Here is a 13,200-nt window from a genome sequence, read left to right as displayed (position 1 = left end):
TGGTATGCAGCCATTTTACAGTTTAAACTCCACGTGGCTGAAGGAGGCAGAAGTTGTGAGGTTTGGAGCAATACAGTTTTTGACCGTGTTCGTTTATACGTGTTTGCTTTGTAATTCTGTTCATAAAGTGTTATAGTAAACAGTTTAAAAGACAAAGCTACGTTTGGAAACGTTTTATTTCGACACGCGTCTACTCGTTGTTAAAAGCCCCACAGCTCAGTGGCTGCCTGTTTGGAAACTAAGAAGCGCCACTACATTAGTCAAAAACTTGCTCCCTAAGAAGGAAAGGACGGAATCGTCGGCGAACGTATACATGAATGGTCACAGAGCCAGACGACAATATAAGAAAGCGAAGATACAGTGACTGTTACTTGCTTTGTTCATTCTATTCAGAAGCTAAATAAGAGCTGCGGGTAAAATGGCCGAGGCCTTACGGAGCCAGGAGCTTCCCCCAGCCAGAAGGATTGCTGGCCAAGAGAGGGAAATAAAGCTCCCCCCAAAGGCAATGGAAGAGAAGTTACATAGAAGCATAGGTGCAAGGAAGGCTAAATTAGCTCAGATAACTGGAAAAATGAAGATAATTGATCGTCTCATGGAAGATAATGCTAATATTAAGAAAGCTGAAGACATAATGTACTACGATTTCTCCAAGCTGCATGAAGAATTTAATGTACTCAATGAAGATGTATTAGCACTTCTGTCTGAAGAAGAGGGAAACGCTGATCAGCACAACTGGTTTGATCTTAAATCAACCAGCATTAAGGACTATATCAAGGCCACAGAACAGTGGATGTTAAAGATTCGTCAAGATGCTGATACAGCAGAGAAAGATAAAGTTGACGATGAAGTCGGACCAGACGATAGCATTTCAGAGACTTCCGCCAGACCGAGCAAAAATCGAAAAGAAGGTAGCTCTGTTTCTGGACGCAGGTCAGTCGCTTCTACCACAAGCTCGTCGCGACGCATGAGAGAGGAGGTTGAACGAGCGGCGTTGATGGCGTGCGCAGCATCTTTAGCGGAGAAGCAAGCTCTTGAACGGGAAGAGGCCCAACTGCAGGTCCAAGAGGCCCAACTGCAGGCCCAACAGGCCCAACTGCAGGCCCAAGTGCAGGCCCAACTGCAGGCCCAACAGGCCCAGGTGCAGGCAAAGAAAGAACAGCTGGAGATAAAAACAGCTATCGCGGTCTCAGACGCCAGGTTGAGTGCGTATGAAGATTATGAAGGCTCACGGGACGGCGGGAGCGAATACTGCCAGTCAATGTTGTCACATAGAGTTGGATCCAGGGCACCTTCAAGAGTTACAAGAGAGTCCGAAGGCAATCCCCTGGCATTACAGCGTGGAAGAGTGGCCTCTCCACTAACAGGAGCACGTGATGCTACCCCAGACGTCAGACGGTCTAGACTAGACCCTGCTGATGACCACCAGAGGCCTGAAGACACAGGGAGAAGCCTATACCAAGTGATGCAACGTCAGAACGAAATTACAGAGATGCTTGTAAAACAACAGAATCTGTTTCGACTCCCTCAAAGAGACATACCAGTGTTCCAAGGCGACCCACTCAAGTATAAGCCCTTCATCAGATCCTTTGAACAAGCCATTGACTCCAAAACAGAGAGCAGCAGTGATAAGTTGTACTACCTGGGACAGTACACCAGTGGTAAACCACAAGACCTGGTCAGAAGCTGTGAACACATGAGACCGGACCGGGGATACATAGAGGCCAGGAAGTTGCTGCAGGAGCACTATGGTAACGAGCTGAAGATAGCCACTGCATATATTGAAAAGGCTACCAAGTGGCCACAGATCAGATCGGAGGACGGAGAGGCATTGAATGCATATGTTCTTTTCCTCATAGGATGTCGCAACACCATGGAGGATGTTGAATTCATGGAGGAGATGGACAATCCTACGACTACGAGAATCATCATCTCTAAGCTTCCTTACAGGATGAGAGAACAATGGAGAAGAACAGCCTTTGAGATAATGGAGAGACGGAAAAGTAGAGCCAGGTTTGCAGACTTAGTGAATTTCATAGACAAACAGGCTAAAATTGCTAGGGACCCATTGTTTGGAAACATCCAGGACGCCAGCCGGACCACCGATGGAAGAGTGAAAGCCAAGCCTGTTGAATCAAAGACTCTCAGGAAAGGTGGTTCCAGGGGAAGCAGCTTTGCAACTATCGTCACTCAGGCCGAGGAAGAAAGGCCCCAGAACTCATCTCCCAAAAAGAGCAGCACAGTGACGCCTGCTAATGCCTTTCAGAAGCCATGCTTATTCTGCCAGAAGAATCATACATTGGATTTCTGCAGCGACATCAAAGCACAGCCACATAAGGACAGAATCGAATTCCTGAAGTACAACGGCCTATGTTTTGGATGTCTCTCTCAGGGGCACTTGAGTAGAAACTGTAAGCAAAGAACAACATGCAGAGAGTGCACTAGGAAACATCCCAGTCTGCTGCATATCCATAAAGAAGAACAAGCCTCTAAGAAGAGTGAAGAAAACAATACCGACGAGAAGGTTGTTTCAAGTGCTCTGGTGTCGCTAGAACCAGAGACTTGTGGACTCACTGGGGCCGGTGACAGTGATTGTATTCTTGCCATCGTACCAGTAAAGATCAAGTCTAAGAGGAGCGAGAAGCTTGTGGAGACTTACGCCTTCATGGATCCAGGTAGTTCAGCAACGTTCTGCACAGAATCACTCATGCGACAGCTGAACGTTAGAGGCAGAAGAACAGAAATCCTATTACGCACCATGGGTCATGAGAAGTCAATGCAAAGTTATATCCTGTCAGACTTAGAAGTGTGTGGACTTGAAGAGAAGGACTTCATAGACCTGCCTAATGTTTTCACACAGAGGGAGATTCCTGTTAGAATAGGGAACTTAGCCCTGCAGAAGGATGTGGATAGATGGCCTTACCTAGAAAAGGTGCGTCTCCCATACATTGAAGCAGAAATTGGCCTATTAATTGGAACCAATGCCTACAAAACTATGGAGCCATGGCAGGTGATAAACAGCAAGGATGACGGACCCTACGCCGTCAGGACAGCCCTTGGATGGGTAGTCAATGGACCGGTAAGGAGAGATGATGGCAACAAGTCGAACAAGGAGGAACGACAAAATGTCACAGTTAATCGCATCTCTATCGCAAGCATTGAAGAGCTGTTGATACAGCAGTTCAACGCAGACTTTTCAGAACGCAGCTGTGAGGAAAAGACAGAGATGTCACAAGAAGACCATCAGTTCATGGATTTGATGACAAGGTCTACACAGTTCATTGATGGCCACTATCACATTGGTTTGCCACTGAGAAGACAGACCGCAAAGATGCCGAACAATCGCTGCATAGCAGAGCAACGCGCCATCAGTCTAAAGAGAAAGCTGAACAAGAACCCCGACTTTCACGAAGACTACAAAGGCTTCATGAGAAACATCATAGCGAAAGGCTATGCTGTAAAAGTGCCCGAGGAACAGTTGAACAGAGACGATGGAAGGGTCTGGTACATTCCTCATCACGGTGTGTATCACCCAAAGAAGAAAAAGATCCGTGTAGTGTTTGACTGCGCCGCCTCATTCAGAGGAATTTCACTGAATGACCAGCTGCTTCAAGGTCCTGATCTTACTAATACCTTCATTGGCGTCTTGACTAGGTTTAGACAAGAGCTCGTTGCCATGATGGCAGACATAGAATCAATGTTCTACCAAGTCAGAATCCCTGATGAAGATGCTGATCTTCTGCGTTTCCTTTGGTGGCCAGATGGCGACGTTAGTCAAGCGATGGTGGAATGTAGAATGGCCGTACACTTGTTCGGAGCCACATCATCTCCCAGCTGTGCAAGCTATGCTCTCAGAAAAACTGCAGAAGATGGCAAAGGCAAAGCACCATCAGAGGCTGTGGAGACAATCTTCAGAAACTTTTATGTCGATGACTGTCTGAAGTCCGTGTCAACAGAAGACGATGCCATCGCACTGTCAAGAGACCTTAGAACTCTGTGTTCGAATGGAGGATTCCATCTGACTAAGTGGATAAGCAACAGCAGAGCAGTTCTAGCTTCTATCCCAGAAAAGGAAAGAGCCACTGAAGTCAAAGATCTGGACCTGAGCCACGATGTCCTTCCTATCGAGAGAGCTCTTGGTGTACAATGGTGCATTGAGTCAGACACGTTCAACTTCAGGATAATGGTGAACGAAAGACCATCCACAAGACGAGGGATTCTCTCCGTGGTCAGTTCCATCTACGACCCTCTTGGATTCCTGGCACCACTCATTCTGCCGGTGAAGCTGATGCTACGAGAGCTGTGTAGAGACAAGAGAGGATGGGATGAAGATATCCCAGAAGGTCGAGCTCAGAGATGGCACAGATGGTTGACAGATTTGCAACAACTTTCTAGCTTCAACGTCAGTAGATGCATCAAGCCCGTGAGTTTTGGAGTTACAAAGACGGCTCAACTACATCATTTCTCGGACGCCAGTGAGGACGGCTATGGCACGGCTACTTACCTCTTGCTGACAAATCAACAGGGCCAGAAACATTGTGCCTTCCTCATGGGGAAATCCAGGGTGGCTCCGCTGAAGCAGGTCACCATCCCGAGACTGGAGTTGACGGCAGCGGTTGTTGCAGTTAAAGTTGACCAGGCGATGCGGAAAGAGTTACAGCTCCCATTAGAAGAATCTGTCTTCTGGACGGATAGCACGACGGTGCTGAAGTATATAGAGAATGAGAAGATACGCTTCAAGACCTTCGTAGCAAACAGAATCTCATCCATTAGAGAAGCTACGCAACCATCTCAATGGAGGTATGTAAACACCTCATTAAACCCAGCAGATCAAGCCTCACGGGGATTGAAGGCTGAAAACTTCATGAGGAGTGAAACTTGGATACAAGGCCCAAGTTATCTGCTGGAAACAGAGAGATCATGGCCAGAAAGACCAGATATGCCAAGTCAGATTGCTGAAGACGACGTCGAAGTCAAGAGATCAGTCACAGTAAATCTCATAACTACGAAAGAGAACTTTGACACAGTGAACAAGCTTGTTAACCATTTCTCAGGATGGCACCAGTTGAGGAAAGCAGTTGCATGGTTTCTAAGGTTGAAAGAGTTGCTGCTACACCTGAGCGGTAAGAGAAAAGAGTACCGAGCCACTATCAGTCAGTCTGAAAGTAACCCCGATAAGCAGAGAATGCTTCTACAGCAGTATATGCATCAGCACAAGACCACATTGGGTAAGAATTCATTGACCGTGGAGGATTTGGCCAAGGCTGAGATGGAGATAGTTTGCTTCAGTCAAAGACAAAGATACCCAGAAGAAATCGAAGCTTTACAGCTAAATACTCCAATCAAGAAAGGTAGTCATATCTACAAGCTGGACCCTACACTGCAAGATGGAGTACTGAGGGTGGGAGGGAGACTAAACAAATCTGCTATGCCAGAGGAGGCCAAGCATCCTGCTATCCTTTCTAAGGACCTCCGGGTTGCTACTCTCATTCTTCAGCATATACACCAGAGTATTGGACACAGTGGGAGGAATCACGTGCTTGCGAAGCTAAGACAAAGATACTGGATTCCAGGAGCTAATTCTGTAATAAGAAAAATACTCTCTGAATGCATTGTTTGCAGACGGTTACACGCTAGAGCTGGGGAGCAGAAAATGGCAGACCTGCCTGAAGACCGTTTGTTACCAGACAAGCCCCCATTTACAAACGTAGGGGTGGACTATTTCGGGCCTTTCGAGGTAAAGCGAGGACGGAGCCTTGTCAAGAGATATGGTGTGCTTTTCACTTGTTTGACCATCAGAGCAGTTCATATTGAGGTGGCACACACGCTTGACACTGATTCCTGTATTAACGCCTTGCGGCGCTTTGTCTGTAGAAGAGGTCAGGTGTCCATTATGCGTTCTGATAATGGCACTAATTTCGTCGGAGCGGAGAGAGAACTACGAGAAGCTATTGAAGGTTGGAATTGGCTTAAAATACAGGAAGCCATGATGCAAACAGGAATTAAGTGGATCTTCAATCCTCCGGCTGCATCCCACCATGGAGGTGCCTGGGAAAGACAGATACGCACCGTAAGAAAACTACTCAGTTCTGTACTGAAGCAGCAAGCGCTCGACGACGAGGGACTCCAAACCGTTCTGTGCGAGGTCGAAGCCATCATTAATGACCGACCGATAACTAAGACATCAGATGATCCCAATGACCTCGAAGCCCTGACTCCGAACCACCTGTTGTTGTTGAAAACACAGCCAGCCATGCCCCCGGGAGTCTTCAAAAAGGAAGATCTGTATGCCCGTCGGAAGTGGAGGCAAGTTCAGTATATGTCAGACCTTTTCTGGACCAGATGGACAAGAGAATACTTACCTGCTACAGGAGCGTCAAAAATGGTCCAAAATAAAGAGGAACTTCATTGTCGGAGACATTGTCTTAATTGTGGATGATTCAGCCCCTAGAAATTCTTGGTTGATGGGAAAAATAATTAAGACCATGCCAGACTCCAGAGGCGTCGTTCGTCGCGTTTGTTTGCAAACCAAGACCAGTACCCTGGAGAGACCGATCACAAAGCTCTGCCTGCTACAAGAAGCAGCGTGAAAAGTTCCTGAACGAAAAAAGTGGATACTTATATTGTAAATATGTTGAACTCATTAGTTTATGACTCTTAATGTTTGAGTAATTGATACGCTTCATGTGCCTAGTCAATTAGGGGCCGGAATGTAAGAGCCATAAAAGCTTAAGAAAATACTTTAAAATATTGGTTAAATAGCATAATACAGTTAATTTACCTGATTGACTTATTGTATTAAGAAACCCCCTATTTTCTTGCTCCAGTAGTATAGTCCGAGACACCCCCTTCATTCTTGCCACAATGGTACAGTCCCTAAGCCACACATGGTATGCAGCCATTTTACAGTTTAAACTCCACGTGGCTGAAGGAGGCAGAAGTTGTGAGGTTTGGAGCAATACAGTTTTTGACCGTGTTCGTTTATACGTGTTTGCTTTGTAATTCTGTTCGTAAAGTGTTATAGTAAACAGTTTAAAAGACAAAGCTACGTTTGGGAACGTTTTATTTCGACACGCGTCTACTCGTTGTTAAAAGCCCCACAGCTCAGTGGCTGCCTGTTTGGAAACTAAGAAGCGCTACTACACATCGGGCTAGCTTGCCAAGATCTTTTCCATTCGCATAGCACTTTTCAGTCACCTGTTGCAGTGTGAAGATCTAGTCAGCAAATCGTATCCTCTATTGAAGACAGAAGGGCTTTTTCACAGCTCTGCATCCTAGTCAGGGGCACTCCAGCAGACATCTCCCCAGCACACTAAGCCATTAGCTGCCTCTGGAATTCTTACACATCTTGTCTTCCTTCTTGTATAATGAAATTAGCAGCTTCCAAACGTGAGTGACTTACTCCATGCTCTTTGGACAACACTGCGGCGTTTCTTCAGCACCTCAATCCCACTCTGCTCTTGGCTTTAAGTTTAGAAAGAAAGACTTGCATTTCTATAGCGCCTTTCACAACCTCAGGACGTCCCAAAGTGTTTTACAGCCAATGAAGTACTTTTTGAAGTGTAGTCACTGTTGTAATGTAGGAAACTCGGCAGCCAATTTGTGCACAGCAAGCTCCCACAAACAGCAATGATATAATGACTGTATAATCTGTTTTTAGTGATGTTGATTGAGGGATAAATATTGTCCAGGACACCAGGGATAACTCCCCATGTCGTCTTCGAAATAGTGTCATGGGATCTTTTATGTCCACCTGAGAGAGCAGACGGGGCCTCGGTTTAACGTCTCATCCGAAAGACGGCACCTCCGACAGTGCAGCACTCCCTCAGCACTGCACTGGAGTGTCAGCCTAGTATTTCAAAAGCAATGAATCATGCACCCAAGGGTCTGCCACTTTTCCGCTGCTTCACTTTGTGTTCTCTCTCCTTCCATGCCCTTTGCATATCTTGTATTACCTGTCTGGTGATCCATTGGGTTAGTTGTCACTTGAACACATTTTCCCCAAGTTTATAATTTATATGATTTGGTGGCTAATATTGCCTTCCCTGATGGTGATGGGAGTACCTTCCTCCAATTTTTTTTTAAGTAAAGAAAATCTCCCTCAGCACTGCACTGGAGAGTCAGCCTGGATTTTTGTGCTCAAGTCTCTGGAGTGGGACTTGAACCCACAACCTTCTGACTCAGAAGGGCACTGAGCCACTGGCTGGCACCCTGTGTCACCATCAACCATTCCCAGGTCAGATGCAGCACCCTGAGATGCCGAGCAAAGTGCTCTGTACTGTGCCTAAACCATGTGTATCAGACCCAGCCTCAGAAGAACTCTTCCTACTCCACAACTAAAACGCGCTTCCATTGCCCACACCAACTGTCCTGTGGCCTCTCTGAATGAGATTGCCAATTTGTAGGAAGCTAAGTGTAGTTTTGTGCCATGGGCCCATAGTCACTAGGAATTAGATCGGGACTACCAAAATTTCACACATAGGGACATAGGAACAGGAGGAGGCCATTGAGCCCCTCGAGCCTGTTCCGCCATTCAATGAGATCATGGCTGATCTGTGACCTAACTTCATAAACCAGCCTTTGCCCCATATCCCTTAATACCTTTGGTTAACAAAAATCTACACAGGAGCATGAAAGAGAAGAGACTTTCACCCAGTCGTGGCTTGGATTTGAACCCAGAGATAAAATCAAACCACCCAATTATTACCGAATAATTGCACAAGGTTGCCCACGTTAAACAATAGCAAAATACTGCGGATGCTGGAAATCCGAAATAACAACAGAAAATGCTGGAAAAACTCAGCAGGCCCGGCAACATCCATGGAGAGAGAAACAGAGTCAACGTTGACAGATGCAGTATAATGTGGATAAATGCGAGGTTATCCACTTTGGTGGCAAAAACAGGAAGGCAGATTATTATCTGAACGGCAATAGATTGGGAGAAGGGGAAGTGCAACGAGACCTGGGTGTCCTTGTGCACCAGTCGCTGAAGGTAAGCATGCAGGTGCAGCAGGCGGTTAAGAAGGCAAATGGTATGTTGGCCTTTGTAGCGAGAGGGTTTGAGTACAGGAACAAGGATGCCTTGCTGCAGTTGTACAGGGCCTTGGTGAGACCACACCTTGAGTATTGTGTGCAGTTTTGGTCGCCTTATCTGAGGAAGGATGTTCTTGCCATGGAGGGAGTGCAGCGAAGATTCACCAGACTGATACCTGGGATGGCAGGAATGATGTATGAGGAGAGATTGGGTCGATTGGGCTTATACTCGCTGGAGTTTAGAAGAATGAGAGGGGATCTCATTGAAACTTATAAAATTCTAACAGGACTGGACAGACTGGATGCAGGAAGGATGTTTCTGATGGCCGGGGAGTCCAGAACCAGGGGTCATAGTCTAAGGATAAGGGGTAAGCCATTTAGGACTGAGATGAGGAGGAATTTCTTCACCCAGAGAGTGATGAACCTGTGGAATTCTCTACCACAGAAGGCAGTGGAGGCCAATTCATTAAATATATTCAAGAAGGAGTTAGATATATTTCTTAAGGCGAAAGGGATCAAGGGATATGGGGAGAAAGCAGGGACAGGGTACTGAATTTGGATGATCAGCTATGATCTCATTGAATGGTGGAGCAGGCTCGAGGGGCCGAATGGCCTACTCCTGCTCCTATCTTGGATGTTTCTATGTTTCTGTTGTTATTGCGTACGTTAAACGTTCTTTGCTGATGAACTGGAAGCTGCAGTGGTGAAAATGCTCACAAAGCAGCAAACCTCTAATGTATATTTACAGTTCTTTTGATAATGTGGTTCAAAAATTGGCTCAATTGGTAGCATTCTTACCTGAGTCAGGAGGTTGAGGCTTCAAGCCCCATGGCAAGGGTTTAAACACATAATCTGGGCCGACACTCCAGTGCAGCACTGAGGGAGTGCTGCCCTGTAAGAGGTGCCGTCTTTCAGATGAGACGAGGCCCCGCCTGCCTGTTTATCTGGATGTAGAAGGATGACATGGCATTATTCAAAGAGGGGCAGGGAGCTCTCTTGGTGCTCTGGGCAAAATTGCTCCATCAGTCTACACACTCACAAATCAGATTAGTTGGCTATCCATCTGACTTGCTGCTGTGAGATTTTGCTGTGCACAAATTGACTGCCACATTACATAGTATTACATCGGATATACAGCACAGAAACAGGCCATTCGGCCCAATCAGTCCATGTCGCGTTTATGCTCCACTCGAACCTCCTCCCGTCTTTCCTCATCTAAATCTATCAGCGTAACCCTCTATTCCCTTCTCCCTCATATGTTGTCCAGCCTCCCCTTAAATGCATCGATACTATTCACCTCAACCACTCCCTGTGGTAGCGAGTTCCACATTCTCACCACTCGCTGGGTAAAGAAGTTTCTTCTGAATTCCCTATTGGATTTCTTGGTGACTATCTTATATTGATGGCCTCTAGTTTTGCTCTTCCCCACAAGTGGAACCACAGAACCACAGTGCCTACACTTCAAAAGTAATTCACTTGATGCAGAGCACTCTGGCCTCCTGAGGATATGCTATGGCCCAATATAAATGCACGATTATTCTTTCCTTAGTATTTAGAGCTGAACCTGTTAAGAAATATATAACTTTTCAGGAATTAATGGGGTTTTTCCAATTTAATTCTTGACAGCCTCTAATACTTTGTTACTCGTGACCTATAATATATCGTGTGCTAACATGTGTGGCAGCGCACTGTCATGCAGACCCTGTGTAAGTGAGGGAGCATTTTGAAATAATCATTTTAATTGCTATAACCAAAAGGATATCTTACGGGCAGAAAGGAGTCGATGAAGCTCGACGGCTTCACTCCACATACTAAAATGACAATTTTAGAAAGCAGATTTTAGTGAAGATTTAGGTGATTATTGAAATTGTTGTGATGACTATCCAGACAGTCATCGCCTATTGGAACTGCGCGGAGAAATGAATAATTACCAAGTGCATACTGGTGGAAAAGATTGCAAGCTGACGGCACGAATACTAATGAATGTTTTTTAATCCTGGCGGTGCAAATGGTTGCGCAGTGACCGAGAGTCACAGCTTCTGTTTATCAACACTTCATATGAAGCTGTGTCTGAGTAGCCATTGTTCATTATATACACTGCAGTACTAGGTTGAAAAGGAAAATGAAAAGAAAGACTTGCATTTCTCCAGCGCCTTTCACTACCACCGGATGTCCCAAAGCGCTTTACAGCCAATGAAGTACTTTTTGAAGTGTAGTCACCGTTGTAATGTGGGAAACGCGGCAGCCAATTTGCGCACAGCAAGCTCCCACAAACAGCAATGTGATAATGACCAGATCATCTGTTTTAGTGATGTTGATTGAGGGATAAACATTGGCCCCAAGACACTGGGGAGAACTCCCCTGCTCTTCTTCGAAATAGTGCTGCGGGATCTTTTATGTCCACTTGAGAGGGCAGAAGGGCCCTCGATTTATCGTCTCATCCGAAAGACGGCTCCTCTGACAGTGCGGCGCTCCCTCAGCACTGCCCCTCTGACAGTGCAGCACTCCCTCAGTACTGCCCCTCCGACAGTGCGGCGCTCCCTCAGCACTGCCCCTCTGACAGTGCAGCACTCCCTCAGTAATGCACTGGGAGTGTCAGCCTAGATTTTGTGCTCCAGTCTCTGGAGTGGGACTGTGAACCCACAACCTTCTGACTCAGAGGTGAGAGTGCTGCCCACTGAGCCACGGCTGACACCCAATGCTAGGTTGACTAAATAAATCTGCAGAAATATCAGGCTCAATCACAAAGTGCAGTACTTGCTATAGAGCTGGAAGGTACAAGGTTCAATTGCTTGTAGAATTAGCAGATCGTAACCAGTGTTGTGACCGGGATATACGGAAAGATACATCTGTATTGAACTTTGAGCAATCTCTTCATTATCTGAGACGCTCCATGGTGGCTGTAGTGTAAATGGAAACAGCTCAGCTTCTCGTCCCAGTAGTGTTCAGAGCAAAGTGTGCAAGTGTGGCAAGAATACCTTGTTTGGAACTGGATCCATATCCATGAAACGATTATTGAATTTCTCCTTACCAACCGTAACACTAACATTAGGAATTTTAATACATTCAGCAACTATTAAAGGTTGACAGCGTGATCCAGCACGGCCAGAAGAGACCGGCATTCCCAGGGAGTGCTCCATAGGAAATCACAGGTTGGGCATTGCCATTTGCCAAGATGCGCTCTCTGCAAGCACTGCTCCTTGCTGGGAGCATGACATCGCAGAACTGCTCCATTAGTGTTCACAGGAACAAACATCTTAAATACCTTCATGTCACAGGCCAGTAACACTGGCAGCAAAAGCAGGAAAACACGCTGGAACTTCCAAAACAAAGGTCTGATGTAAGAATACGTTTCCGACAAGAATGCGGGCAGCCGAGGAGGAGCAGACCGAGCCGGGAACCGGAGCAGAGGCCAGTAAATAAAGAGCGGGGTCGGAGAGGGGCCTGAACTCACTGTGAGTAGCCGAGGAGGAGCGGACCGAGCCGGGAACCGGAGCAGAGGCCAGTAAATAAAGAGCGCGGTCGGAGAGGGGCCTGAACTCACTGCGAGTAGCCGAGGAGGAGCGGACCGAGCCGGGAACCGGAGCAGAGGCCAGTAAATAAAGAGCGGGGTCGGAGAGAGGCCTGAACTCACTGTGAGCAGCCGAGGAGGAGCGGACTGAGCTGGGAACCGGAGCAGAGGCCAGTAAATAAAGAGCGGGGTCGGAGAGGGGCCTGAACTCACTGCGAGTAGCCAAGGAGGAGCGGACCGAGCCGGGAACCGGAGCAGAGGCCAGTAAATAAAGAGCGGGGTCGGAGAGGGGCCTGAACTCACTGCGAGTAGCTGGGAACCGGAGCAGAGGCTGGTAAATAAAGAGTGCGGTTGGAGAGGGGCCTGAACTCACTGCGAGTAGCTGGGAACCGGAGCAGAGGCTGGTAAATAAAGAGTGCGGTTGGAGAGGGGCCTGAACTCACTGTGAGAGGAGGAGGAGGAGCGGACCGAGCCGGGAACCGGAGCAGAGGCCAGTAAATAAAGAGCGGGGTCGGAGACGGGCCGAGGAGGAACGGACCGAGCCGGGAACCGGAGCAGAGAGAAAAAAATCCAGGATCCCAAAAAACAAGGAGTGACGTCACAGGAAAGCAGGGAAGTGATTGGTTGGTCAGTATTTCTCTTTTTATCTTGGGCATTGG

The 13,200-nt window shown here is 47.0% G+C and overlaps 1 protein-coding gene across 7 annotated transcripts in view; it reads left to right on the top strand.

Moving 5' to 3' along the window:
• frmd4a (FERM domain containing 4A) overlaps window positions 1-13,200 on the top strand; it is an 894,188-nt gene that overhangs the window by 478,843 nt on the left and 402,145 nt on the right. The gene's annotated exons all lie outside the window — the stretch shown is intronic.

This window comes from Somniosus microcephalus, chromosome 17, assembly GCF_052327205.1.
Source record: "Somniosus microcephalus isolate GS21.2 chromosome 17, FLI_Smic_1.0, whole genome shotgun sequence".
NCBI lineage: Eukaryota > Metazoa > Chordata > Chondrichthyes > Squaliformes > Somniosidae > Somniosus > Somniosus microcephalus.
Note: the sequence above shows the minus strand (reverse complement) of the source record. Positions and strands in the feature narration are given on the sequence as shown.